Raw genomic sequence first — 11,856 nt, forward strand, 5'->3', positions numbered from 1 at the left:
CATCTCATGGACATGAGTAAGAGACAATGATTGTCGCTGTAAATATAGCAAGTTAGATTAAATAGCTTAGAACAAAGCATATGTGGTACACTGTTTGTGCTGAAAATGTATGGTATTATGACAATAAGTGTGTTCAAGTAGTCAGTGGGAATGAGAGATAACCTTAGTGCAAGTTATGTCAAATATGTCTTGTGCTGTCATGGACAGTATTTTTTCTCCTAATTCAGCAGAGATAGATGCTGTGGTTGTAGCAGTATTGTCAATAAGATCAAGTTGGAAGCTACAACTGAAATGAAGTGAAGTTTCAAATATGTGTATAGTATATGCTATATTTTGTAGAAAGTGTAATTTAGACTTCAAAAGTATAGTACCGAGGCACTAAGGTTGTTTTCCGATTGCATTTTGGACAGTCAAAATCCTTTCTATCCTTTGTGCGCTTCTTCTGTTTGCAGCCTGAGCATTCAAGCACACAGAATTCTTGGAATTCATCTAATATGGCCATCTCTGCTTCAACACAGAACACTCCCATCTGTGCGCAGTTTTGATTATTTAGGCAAAGCTACAGAATGAGAAACTGAATGAGGAAACTCTCAAATGAGCAACGTGAAGTATTACTTACAGAAGGCGCTGATGAGATTTATGCAATAGAGAGAAGTTGTTGGCCAGCAGTAGTGACTATCATGGGAGCGGTAGATGAGCTTGTGGAGGTTTTATCTGATGGACAACTTAACAACATTGTTTTGTTCTCTTTTGCCCTATTGTTACAACAGATAATATGTTTAGTAGCTTGGTTAGATGTAATTTAAAGCTGTACAATAAATATGAGATGTCAGTACCAGTTGATGAGTGCCACTGCCTGTGGGTAATTAGGATTTACACGTACTATCGAATTGTACCTAGTCTGCAGTGACAACCCTGTATAACACATAGGTTGTATATTGTTTTGTTATTATATAAAATTATGTTGGTAAGAAGTTGAGCACATACGTACCTTGATAAGTAGAGATTCTTATACTCCTTCCGAGGATTACAAGCAGATCTGCCTATGTTGCCATTTTTGAGGAAATTTCATGTCCTTCTATTTCTCCAAAATCCTCCCATAGAGTGAAGAGAAACTGATTTTTCCTAAGAGTGTCAGAACAGAAGGACAGAAGAGTAAGTACTATGATAATGCTTAGACGATAATTGATGATGTGAGTAGAGAAATGCAGAAAGTGGGTACTCATTAAAAATATTTGCAGAAAATGGGAAACTACAATGTCAAATGTGATACTTACTGATTGTCACAAAGGGTAATTTCTCGACACCTATGATGACTGCGACCGGCGTTTTTTTGAGGACCACAGCGAAGAACGATTGCTAATATATCTGTGTATATAGTACATAATGAAATGTTGCAAGTCTTCTGCAGCAGTAAAGATGTATATTTCAGTCTGGTAACAACTAGTACGATGGATGTACCTATTTCAGCAGCAGAATCAACCATTAGATGAGGAATGTGGTCAAAGCTAGTGATATTCAGCTTGGTTGGCGGTGGAAGTGGTTTTTCAACTTCATGAGATGCTTTGATTTGTTCAATTACTGTTTCTTTGTCAAGAATCCAGTAAAATTTATGTATTGGCTTGCCGTATGAAGTTGGTGAGACTTTTCACTTTTGCAGTAGAGATGAGGTAGGTATTGAGGAGTTTAAGCGTAGCTGCATACTGCGCGATTTCGTCAGTGTACATAACTGCCTTAATTTGGCATTCCTGAAAGTAAGAGTTGTAGAAAGTTGAGATTAACTAAGTTGAGAGGAAAAGAGCAATAGTCATAACGTAAAATATAATAATGAGCTGACCTCTTCATCTTCCAAAATTAAATTTTGGAATGTACATTTCTTGTCAAGGCTTTCTCGTGGGCGGCCTATTTCGACAATTTGAATTTTGGAAATCCAATCTCGTGTTGCTGGTTCTATTTGATCGATGTTCACTCTAAGTACCATGTTTGTAGGAAAGATAGTTAACCAAATAGTAGTATCTGCAGGATAACATGAATATTAAGTCAAACTACTTGCTTTGTTGTGTTTTTATGAACAGGGCTGATTAAATTAGGGATATGCAACATTCTTTCATTTGTTTAGACAAGAGGAAAGAAGGAATCAAATACAAGGAGCACTGTGGAGTAAAATGCACCTTGTAGCTGCATAAATGAGCTTTTGATGTAGTAACAAAGCACTAACAAACTCTTGTAAAAGCAAGTTAGGACATAATAAACTTTGTATGTTCCCAAAAAAAACAAATAGAAGAACAAATGAAAAGGAAAAGAACAGTGTTGTCATAGTACAAGTAGAGTCATGTGTAAATCTGTTAGGGCCCTTTAGTGGAGCTCACTGAAGACATAAAATCAGTTTGCAGGCATTATTAATGTGGAAAGTACAGTTGGACAATTCTTTTTTTACACAAGATCTGTTACAGGGACAGAAAAAGTTGCAGAATATTAAAACAGCAGCAATTATCTGTGAAACTTGAGTCAAACCACTATGCATTTGGGAAAAACAATATGAAAAACTTTACTGAAGCTAGTATATGATGGCTTATGTATGACCTAGTATCATGGAAGATATAGTTTGTACAAGAGACCTAATCTGTCACATTTATATCCAAAGGCACCATTTAGTCTTACTAAAAATGTTTCCTATTTTTCATAGAAAAACTCAATTTTCATGTTACTATTTAAAATGTCAATAAAAAGAAACCAAAAAAAAAGACAAAAGAAAACAGCTATGCTGCAGATATTTTGATCATGTTGGGTATGAAGCTAATAGCATACTGCTGGATCCATGGTATATCTATGAAAGATCGAATAGTATTGAAAGCATTAAATATGAGGCATCAAATAGGAAGCTCATAAGGGAGGCTATTACTTTGGGTTTTACATTTGCAATATCAGTACAAATGTAAGACCATAGTAATTGACGTCCAGCTAATAACTGTAATTTTGATGTATTTTGATTTTCTGTTTTGGTGACAAGCAGAATCTGGAAGAAAATTTGAAAATGGGAAGAGGGAAAAGATGAAAAGGGAAGAAATAATACCTGAGAAAGGGAGCAAAATATTTTTTCTTGAATGAAAGGCTATTAAATTTGTGTTGTATGAGTATAATATATATATATAAGGATAATATTATATATATAACAATATGTATTACCTTACTCTTATCTAATGTGTTAATATTTATTTTTTTGGAAATATAGAAATTATAAAGGACAAAAAAACTACATGTGTCTTCCTAGAAATTCATGGGGTTTTGGTTGCCAATGAAATTGTGCCAAAAAAGACAGAAAATCAGTACATTTGGCAGTCCAAAAAGAGACAAAATCATTACCTTTGACTACCTAATGTAATGAGTTTGTCTGTTTTTTGGCATTATTTCATTGGCAACCAAAACTGCATGAATTTTGAAGAAGACAGTTGTAGTTTAATTGTTCTTTCTAAATAAGAAATTTTTGTTTTATCTATCTATCTATATATGTATCTATCTATGTGTATATATATATTCTCTCTCTCTGTCTCTGTCTCTCTCTCTTTATTATTATATATATATATATGTATGTATGTATATATATATGTATCTATATATATATATACGCACACACAGACATGAAATCATATGTCATCTGGTTAGTATGGTAGCAAAAATAGTATAGGATTAGCATTTTGTTTCTATTGTAAAATTGAATGTAGGAACTGTTAGCGTAAAGCTAGATAATGCATTTCGCTAAAAGTAAAATACATTTGAATGCCTAATAAGTTCAGAAGCACACAGAGATCACTACTGCCTTTGGCTTTTCGTTTACTACATGCGAAACTTCAATCATACTCCTTGTAGGTTTCTCCTATAGCAAGGCAAATTCATTACTGTGTATTTGACATTATTAGGGACTCTAAATGTGAATGATTCGAGCCTATATGATTACGGGCAGAATTAAGTATACTAAGTGGAACAAGCTCTGCCATTGAGATGTTGACGTAACAGGTGATGGTTTATTGTGAAGGAACACAGTAGATTGTGGTGGAGTTATACTTTGACGGCCAGAGTCAGTGTTTGTAAAATGGAGAGCAGCAAGATTTTGGGGAAGAGCATGTGTTTGAGAAGAGTATTCTGGCTAGCGTAGTGGCAGAAGAGCTACCCTTTTTTCATTTGGTATTTTATGGTAAGAAATTGGGTTTCTCAGTTTTTTGGAATCCTTTTTGGTAGTAGCTGTTTCTTCAGGCAGGATTGTATTTATTTTCTGTTTAGTGGTACACAGCTGAGGGCAAGTATTTAGCGAAGTTCTTTTATTGAAGGTAATATCTTGTTGTTCAATTAGGGTCAGTCAACACAGAATAACAGAGTACAATGTAGATTGAAGAATACAACAGAACAGTAACAGAGGTAAAAAAACTATAGAGCAGGAAAATGTAGAAACTTACGTTTGTCAGTCAGAAGTTTGTTCTTTATTTCACCAGCTGAAGAAGTCTGAGTTAGAAAATCCTACATAAGGTCTAGCAAGTATGCAGTGTATTAGTTAAAACTATGCAAAAGCGAAGATTGAAAGGAAGATTGCATTCTTGAGACCACTCTAATTAACTAAAAGGTGAAATGACAGCTTACCAAGAGTAGAGCATATATTAAAAGGCACATATGTGGTAAAGGCGTAAATAGTAACCGTGTGTGAGGGTCAAGCATATATGTGGTTAATACATTGGGTAAAATTGTTGGATCTTCGGATTTCCCAAAGTTAACTGTATCTTTAGTGCAGAGGACCTGGACAAAGAAGATTGTCTCGTTGTTTCAGCTAAACTACTGTAGTTTATTCTGCAAATTAAGAAGTTGTTCTTTCCCGTTGAATTATCTTTCATTCACCTATTCACTACATATTTGTTATGGACATCGGCAATACAGAAATCTCAGAAGCAGTAAGACATAGACTGGAGTTTTCCTCTAGTTTGACATGACATATATACTGCAAATCAATACTAAGTAAGGCAACTAACAAAAAAATTGACTGACATTTGCGCATTAGTACAGGGAACAGGTACAGTATATTACATTGATTTGCTTAGAGGGCATTACCTTTATATCATATAACCCATTTAGGTATAATGACATTTGATAAGAGCCCTTTTGTTCCCACTGAAATGAATATAGAGAGTAGAAGAGAATGACCAAATATACAGTAAGATTTGCTTTTGCAAAAGGACACGAACTTAGTAGGCAATTTACTCCTAATAAGCTAGAGGCTTTTCTCATCACAACAATTGGTTTGAGTTAATGATTTTATAATATGGGTATGTCATTGATTGCACTGTCTATAATTCAAAAGTCATTTTGATTTGATAAGAACTACAAGAGAGCAAACAGAGATCCAACTAATTGTCCAGGAAAGAGAGTAAAATGAGCAGAGCAAAGGCATGCAGCATACCTTTGTTATCTCGGAAGATGGATGAACTCCAAAGAAGCTTTGCATATTCACAGATGTAGAGGAAGAAAGAAATAACAGGTGGCAGCTGCAATGGAGGTAGCAAATAGGTGTCAACAGAAGAGAGCCTTGAGTTGTTGTAATGTTTAAATGACGTGGAAACTGAAAAGGCAAAATAGAAGTGGCCTTAATTTTTTATCTATTTACAGAAGTAGCCTTAAACGTACAGGTGTAAGGAATTTATTGATTTTGTCGGACTGAGGAAACCCTAAGTTATTAAGAATGGCAATTTACTCCTAACAAGCTAGACACTTTTCTCATGAGAGCAATTGCTTTGAGTAGATGATTTTATAATATGTCTATGTCATTGATTGCACTGTGTATAATTAAGAAGTCATTTTCATTTCATAAGAACTACAAGAGAGGGATTATGAAAACAAATAGAAAATTGTGGTACCTGCTGCAGTATTGGTACTTCAGCATCTACATTAGCGATGAGGTGCCAGTTGATTGAAGCAGTGCGTACAATGTCATTGTTGCAGCAGTTTGCAGTTTGCGTTTACTTTTCAATTAATGTTATGTGATACAATGTAAAGACCCTATGCTCTTCCATTAAGGTGAATCTGCAATGAAGTATGGTTGATAAAGTTTGTTAAATGAAGAATAATAAATTCCATAGAGAACGAAGAGCGTTGGACTCTTCTGTTGATACACTATGCAACATATAGAACCAAATACGTTGGTCAATTTACATAGAAAAAGGATTGATATTGTGAACACAGAACCAGAAGGATTGATATTCTCAGCTGTGAAAGTAAAACAAGTTCAAATATGGGTTGAATGGCAGAAATAAAAACAGAAATGTAGGAATAAGCATGAGAAATCATATGTACCTGCTTGGTGTGACTGGCGTCTTTTCTTTTGTATGTTGGAAACATTGCTATTCACGTGAGCAGAACCACCAGTAGAAGGTATGGGATGCAATGTCTAGACATCAGGAGAATTAAGCAGATTCATTTTTGTAGAAATGAAGTCCGTGTTACCACTGCCTGCAGCTACAGTCATGTGACCATGTTAATCGTACAGTTCGAAATTTAAAACAAAGGAACACAAATCACAGTCACTACATGCAATTACTATATCAGTGTCTACCACATTTCCAGTTGCACATAAATTCTTAGGAGTTAGATTTAGGTCCAAAGGCAAGCAAAAATTTCAAAATGGATGCATAGATAAGTAAAGCTTAAGCATAGCACAAAAATCATCACTCAATAACTGTAAGTCCCTAACTAAAATTGAAAAGCATAGAGAATTTGAGTACATAACTGTAAAAAAGAGGTGAACAAGAAAAATATTAGCATAATAATACCTTCATCTCTTCATTTACCGCAGGCATTTCCATTTCCATTTGCAGCTCAATTAACTAATGGAGGCGTAGGTGGTGACAATTGTTTTTCCTGAAGATCTCCATCAGCACCAGAAGCTTTACTATTCACTTGTACAATGTCATCATCCTCAGCTTCCAAATCTTCTAGCATTTTTTGGATCAGTGAGACATTCACAGCATGATTTTTAGCAGCTCCTTCCTCCTGAAGTGATACTGTATTTTCCAAGTGTGTGAACTTTTGCGAATACATCTTCAGTTTTGCCTCAACTTTAGCTTCTTCATTTTTTAGCTCCTCATTTTTCTCCTGCATATCCTTCAATCGATGGAGAATTGATTGAACAATATGCAGAGGAAAAATGAAGAGCTAAAAAATGAAAAAGCTAAAGTTGAGGCAAAACTGAAGTTGTATTTGGAAAAGTTGAAAGAGTTAGAAAGTAGAGTATCACTTCAGGAGGAAGGAACTGCTAGAAATGGTGTTGTGGATGTTTGAGTGATCTAAAAAATCGTAGAAGATTTGGAAGCGAATGATGATGATGTTGTAGAAGTGAATAGTAAAGCTTCTGGTGCTGATGGAGATCTTCATGAAAAGCATCTCTGCTAAACCTGACTGACTCTTTACCGAATCAAAATCTCTGTTAAGATTTTGAATATTTGTCGACAAGTGCTTTTGATGGTCCATTAGAATTCCTTCAACCAGAGAGAACTCTTTATGACGAAAAGCTGATTTTAGATATGAGATCAGTTGCGGTATAGAGGAAGCTTGCGAGATAGAGGACGAAACCATTGGTTTCAAATGGTACGCCTTTCCTGAATTGCATATGGTTGTAGTAAGCGAGTTAATCACTGCTTTTGTCTCAACAATCATGGCAAAACCTATTGAAAGTAAAAAACCTAAAATTTGCTGAAGAGAGAAGAGAGTTGTTACCAGTTCGTCAGATGAACTGTGAGAGTGAAGCTCTGGTGCCGCTGAAGAAGATGGCCGGCGAGTGGTTAATCAGATAGTGATGAATTGAATGTAGTATTTCTCCAATAGCAAAAATATTCTTCAATTCAACAGTCACTTCTTTGCCCACGAGATCGTTGGAGTATGAAAAAAAAACTACAAGGAAACACAATCGAGCAAGGGCAAAACGAAGTTAGAACATAGACGAAATAAAATGATGAGAAAAATACAAAAAAAGCAGACAAATGTATAGTTGTGAAACTAGTGGGACCCCGAAATCGTCAGATGTAAATGGATGTGAAATTGAGACCAAAGTAATATCAACTATTAACTGTTACTAATCTTTAAAAAAAACAGGTGAAGTAAAATAATTTGAAATTGAAGAATGTGTAGCATGAGGGTGGTTAGTTGTTACATTTGTTGCTTTTAAAAGTATCATGAAAATGCTTTTCGAATAATTTCGTCATAAACTACATTATATGTAGAATGATCATTTGTGTCCTCTGCTGTAGGCGGGCGTATTAATATTTTAACGTTGTCTGAACATTTTGCTCTAGATAAAGCAACATAAAGTTGTCCATGTGAAAAAACTGGCTCACGCAAATATATTCCAACAAAATCTAATGTTTGACCTTGAGCTTTGTTTATAGTCATAGCAAAACATAATCTAATTGGAAATTGTGTTCTCTTGAAGGGAACTGGTAGCTTCTCATCTTGTGATGCCAGTAATGGTATCTTTGGAATAAAAACATGTTTATTTTTAAAATCACCACTGGAAATAGTAGCACTGATAACATGTGACTTAAAATCATGACATATCAATCGTGTACCATTGCATAAACCTTCAGTAGGATTTAAGTTTCTTAATAATATAACAGGACAATTTTTTTTCAAAGTTAATTTATAAGGTGGTAAGTTAGCAGGATGTAAGGTGTGCAAGAAATCTTCAAATTGGCACTGATCATTTGGTTCTATTGTTTCATCAATAGCTGTATAAACTGTAGCATCATCGGGAAATTAATGTATAATCATGTCATTTATTTCATGAACAAAATCATTTTTTGTTGTCAAAATAATACGGGAAGTTATAAAAGATGGATTAGAATAGAATGTACGGAAATCAGGATAAGTTACATTAAACAAAAGATTCAAAGATTCTATTTCATGTGTAAAGGGAATGACAAAATTATTGGGAATTTCAATTTTGTTGCAGTTGTTAGTTTTTTCTTGTCCAGTTCCAATTCTCATTAAATATGCAGAAAATGCTGGATCTTTTTTTGCACGCATGTTTTCAGATAAGCATAATTTTTCGAAATGATTTCAAATATGGGAGTATAATAAACTTTGACCAATAAAGTCTTCTTTTTTCCCATTACGAACAACAGGAAGTGTTTGTCTAAAGTCTCTCCCAAAAACTACAACTTTTCCACCAAAAAGTGTTTTTATATTCATAAGATCTTTTAAAAGTGTATCAAGAGCTTCAATGGTGTTTTTTTTGCCATTGAGACTTCATCCCAAACAATTAACTTTGAATCTTGAATTAGAGTTGCTAATGAACTTTGTTTACTAATATTTGCAACTGAAATTTTCATCGATGTCAATAGGAATTTTGAAACGTGAATGAGCTGTTCGTCCTCCTGGAAGTATTGAAGCTGCGACACCAGAACTTGCAGTTGCTAAAGCTCTGCATCCTTTTGTTCTTATAGCAGCCAACAAAGCTCGGTAAAGAAAAAAATTTCCTGTTCCAGCAGGACCATCAATGAAAAAAGCTCATGATTTATTGGAATACACTCTTTCAAGAATTATGTCATATGCCCTTTTCTGTTGAATATTCAATTTGCTTTGTAGATGTATATCTGTTTCAGAGACTATTATATTTCTTTCGAAATATATTTCTTTTGCCTCATTAGTTGTTTTCGAAAAGCTAACATTTCCAAATATATCTTTGAATTCATTTATGTTATGTCCCATTGAAAGTAGAACCTCATTAATATGATTTAAAACTAATTGGTGGATATCTTTTTTTGTAACAGTTGAAATTATTTTAAAAATCTTCTGACATAGAGTCTTCATATTTTTTCCAAAGATCTTTTGGGTTACCAGGATTACAGTAAACTAATAATGTTGCAAATAATCTTCTTAAACTATAAGGCATTTGATAGCTTACAGCTTCAGACATACACTCAATTAAGTTGTTATCAGAATGTAATAAGCCATTTTTTTCTACAGCTTCTCTAAATGAACTGTAGCATTTTCCATCTATTGTACGTAGATCTTCGTATGATTTTGGTCCTCTCATGTTCATTAGAAGCAACCTAAGATAATATCTTTCTCCTTCAGTTGGATGACATGTGACAATACGTCCAATAGTAAGGCCTTGTTTTCGACGTGACCACATTTTGTATGATGATGACCATACAAAGTGTTGAGGAAACTCTTTATATAGTAAATTCAGATTTATAGCATCGTTATTCATTTTGTTCATAAGGAAAAATTCTGTTAACATGGTTTTCTTTATCATTGGATTGTTTATTATTTGATCGATAGTTTGGTTATTTTTGAAAGAAACAAATTGTTGTCCATCAAGATGTAATTGCAACTGGCAAACACTTGGAGTCATTTCACTTATTGAAAAAGCAAACAGACGCCACGCAGCTTCTGGAGGAGAAACCCATCTAACAGATTGGTATTATTTGATTTCATCTATTTCTACATTAGTATCATTATTATGTACAGAGAATGCAATTTTGTCATGTCCTTTGCAAATATATTTGTAAATGTATTTGACAACCTTAATGTCAGAACACATTTCAACATTAATATGACAACTGAAATTCCTAAGTAAAAATGGATTATACGGGACAATCCAAGAATTATCAATGTTGTATCCTCTAACTTTGATTGGTGTGATCATTTTTGCTCTCTTGTAAAGAGGATAATAATTCTTTCCTTTGGTTGTTTGTTCAACAAGTTGTTTTGGATATTTAAACTTACATTTTCCTTCTTTTTGCATGCAACAATTTGAAGGATTTAAATACCCACAAGGACCATGGATCATGTGCTTGGTCACAAGTTTGTATAGATGATGGTCAATATGACGATCAGGTAATTCAGCGGATACAATTTTATCATATGATTATGGCGTTAGCAATTTATATTCATCCATAAGTATAATGAGAAAATGGGCATGTGGAAGACCTCGTTTTTGAAACTCAATTGTATACATAAAAGCTGCAATCTTTCCAAATATGTTGGTTTTTTAATATCTGTTTTAAGTTCTTCTACTTTTGCTCTGAATACTCTACTGACTAAATCAGGTCTATTTTGAACTTCTTCCATTGGCTATAAACGTTGTTGTATTTCAGGCCAACAAGGATTACAAGTCATCATAAAAAATATGTCTGGTTTTCCAAAATGTTGTACCAAAGCAATGGCATCCATATATCTTCGACGCATATCTCTTGGGCCTCCTATGAAACTACCAGGAAGGAATTTTTGTCTGCCAATATTGGAAGCATCTCTTTCTCCTTGCCTTAATAAATCAATAATTCCTTGAAAGGCTTCAACTCTAAATAGATCTTGATTAAATGAAACAAAATCTAATCTTTGTGTCTCAAGTTTGATATATTGGTCAACTATGTATTGTTGAAATACTCTACCAGAATGTAAAGTTTCATTTGGTTCTTCATCTCTTATTTGAATTTTATAACAATAATATTCACGACAAGAAACAGTCTCTCTTTTTCTTAATTCTTTTGATAAAACGGTAGATTCAATGTGAAGAAGTGTATCAATAGAATTGATGTTTTTTAATACCACAATGCCAGCCATTTTGACCATAAGAAACAATAGTGGATATTGTAATGGGTCGTAACATCCATAATAGTAATTGACCAATTGGGTTTTGTTACTATGAGTGTAAATTCGAATATGTGGTGTCAGAATTTTATCATTTACTTGATCTTCAATCCAAATTGCCCGAACTTCAGATGCAGTTGGTAAGTTATATGTTCTTTGGTCTAAATTGGAACTTGAGTTTAGAGCAATGTAAAATTCAGATAAATTAGGAACAACTGTTAACGATCT

General features: G+C 34.0%; 1 long non-coding RNA gene across 2 annotated transcripts; it reads right to left on the reverse strand.

The window, feature by feature from the left end:
- LOC102596350 (uncharacterized) lies at window positions 1–1,367 on the reverse strand. Of its 2 annotated transcripts, XR_001474672.1 has the most exons (6): window positions 1,278–1,367; window positions 992–1,125; window positions 620–755; window positions 372–529; window positions 163–286; window positions 1–36 (listed from the first exon to the last, which is right to left on the reverse strand). It is a non-coding gene; the product is annotated as an uncharacterized lncRNA (long non-coding RNA). The 2 variants fall into 2 exon arrangements; XR_368080.2 differs by lacking the exons at window positions 992–1,125; window positions 1,278–1,367 and adding an exon at window positions 837–950.
- Between the last annotated feature and the right edge of the window lie 10,489 nt (window positions 1,368–11,856).

This window comes from Solanum tuberosum, unplaced genomic scaffold, assembly GCF_000226075.1.
Source record: "Solanum tuberosum cultivar DM 1-3 516 R44 unplaced genomic scaffold, SolTub_3.0 scf00237, whole genome shotgun sequence".
NCBI classification, from domain to species: Eukaryota; Viridiplantae; Streptophyta; class Magnoliopsida; order Solanales; family Solanaceae; genus Solanum; species Solanum tuberosum.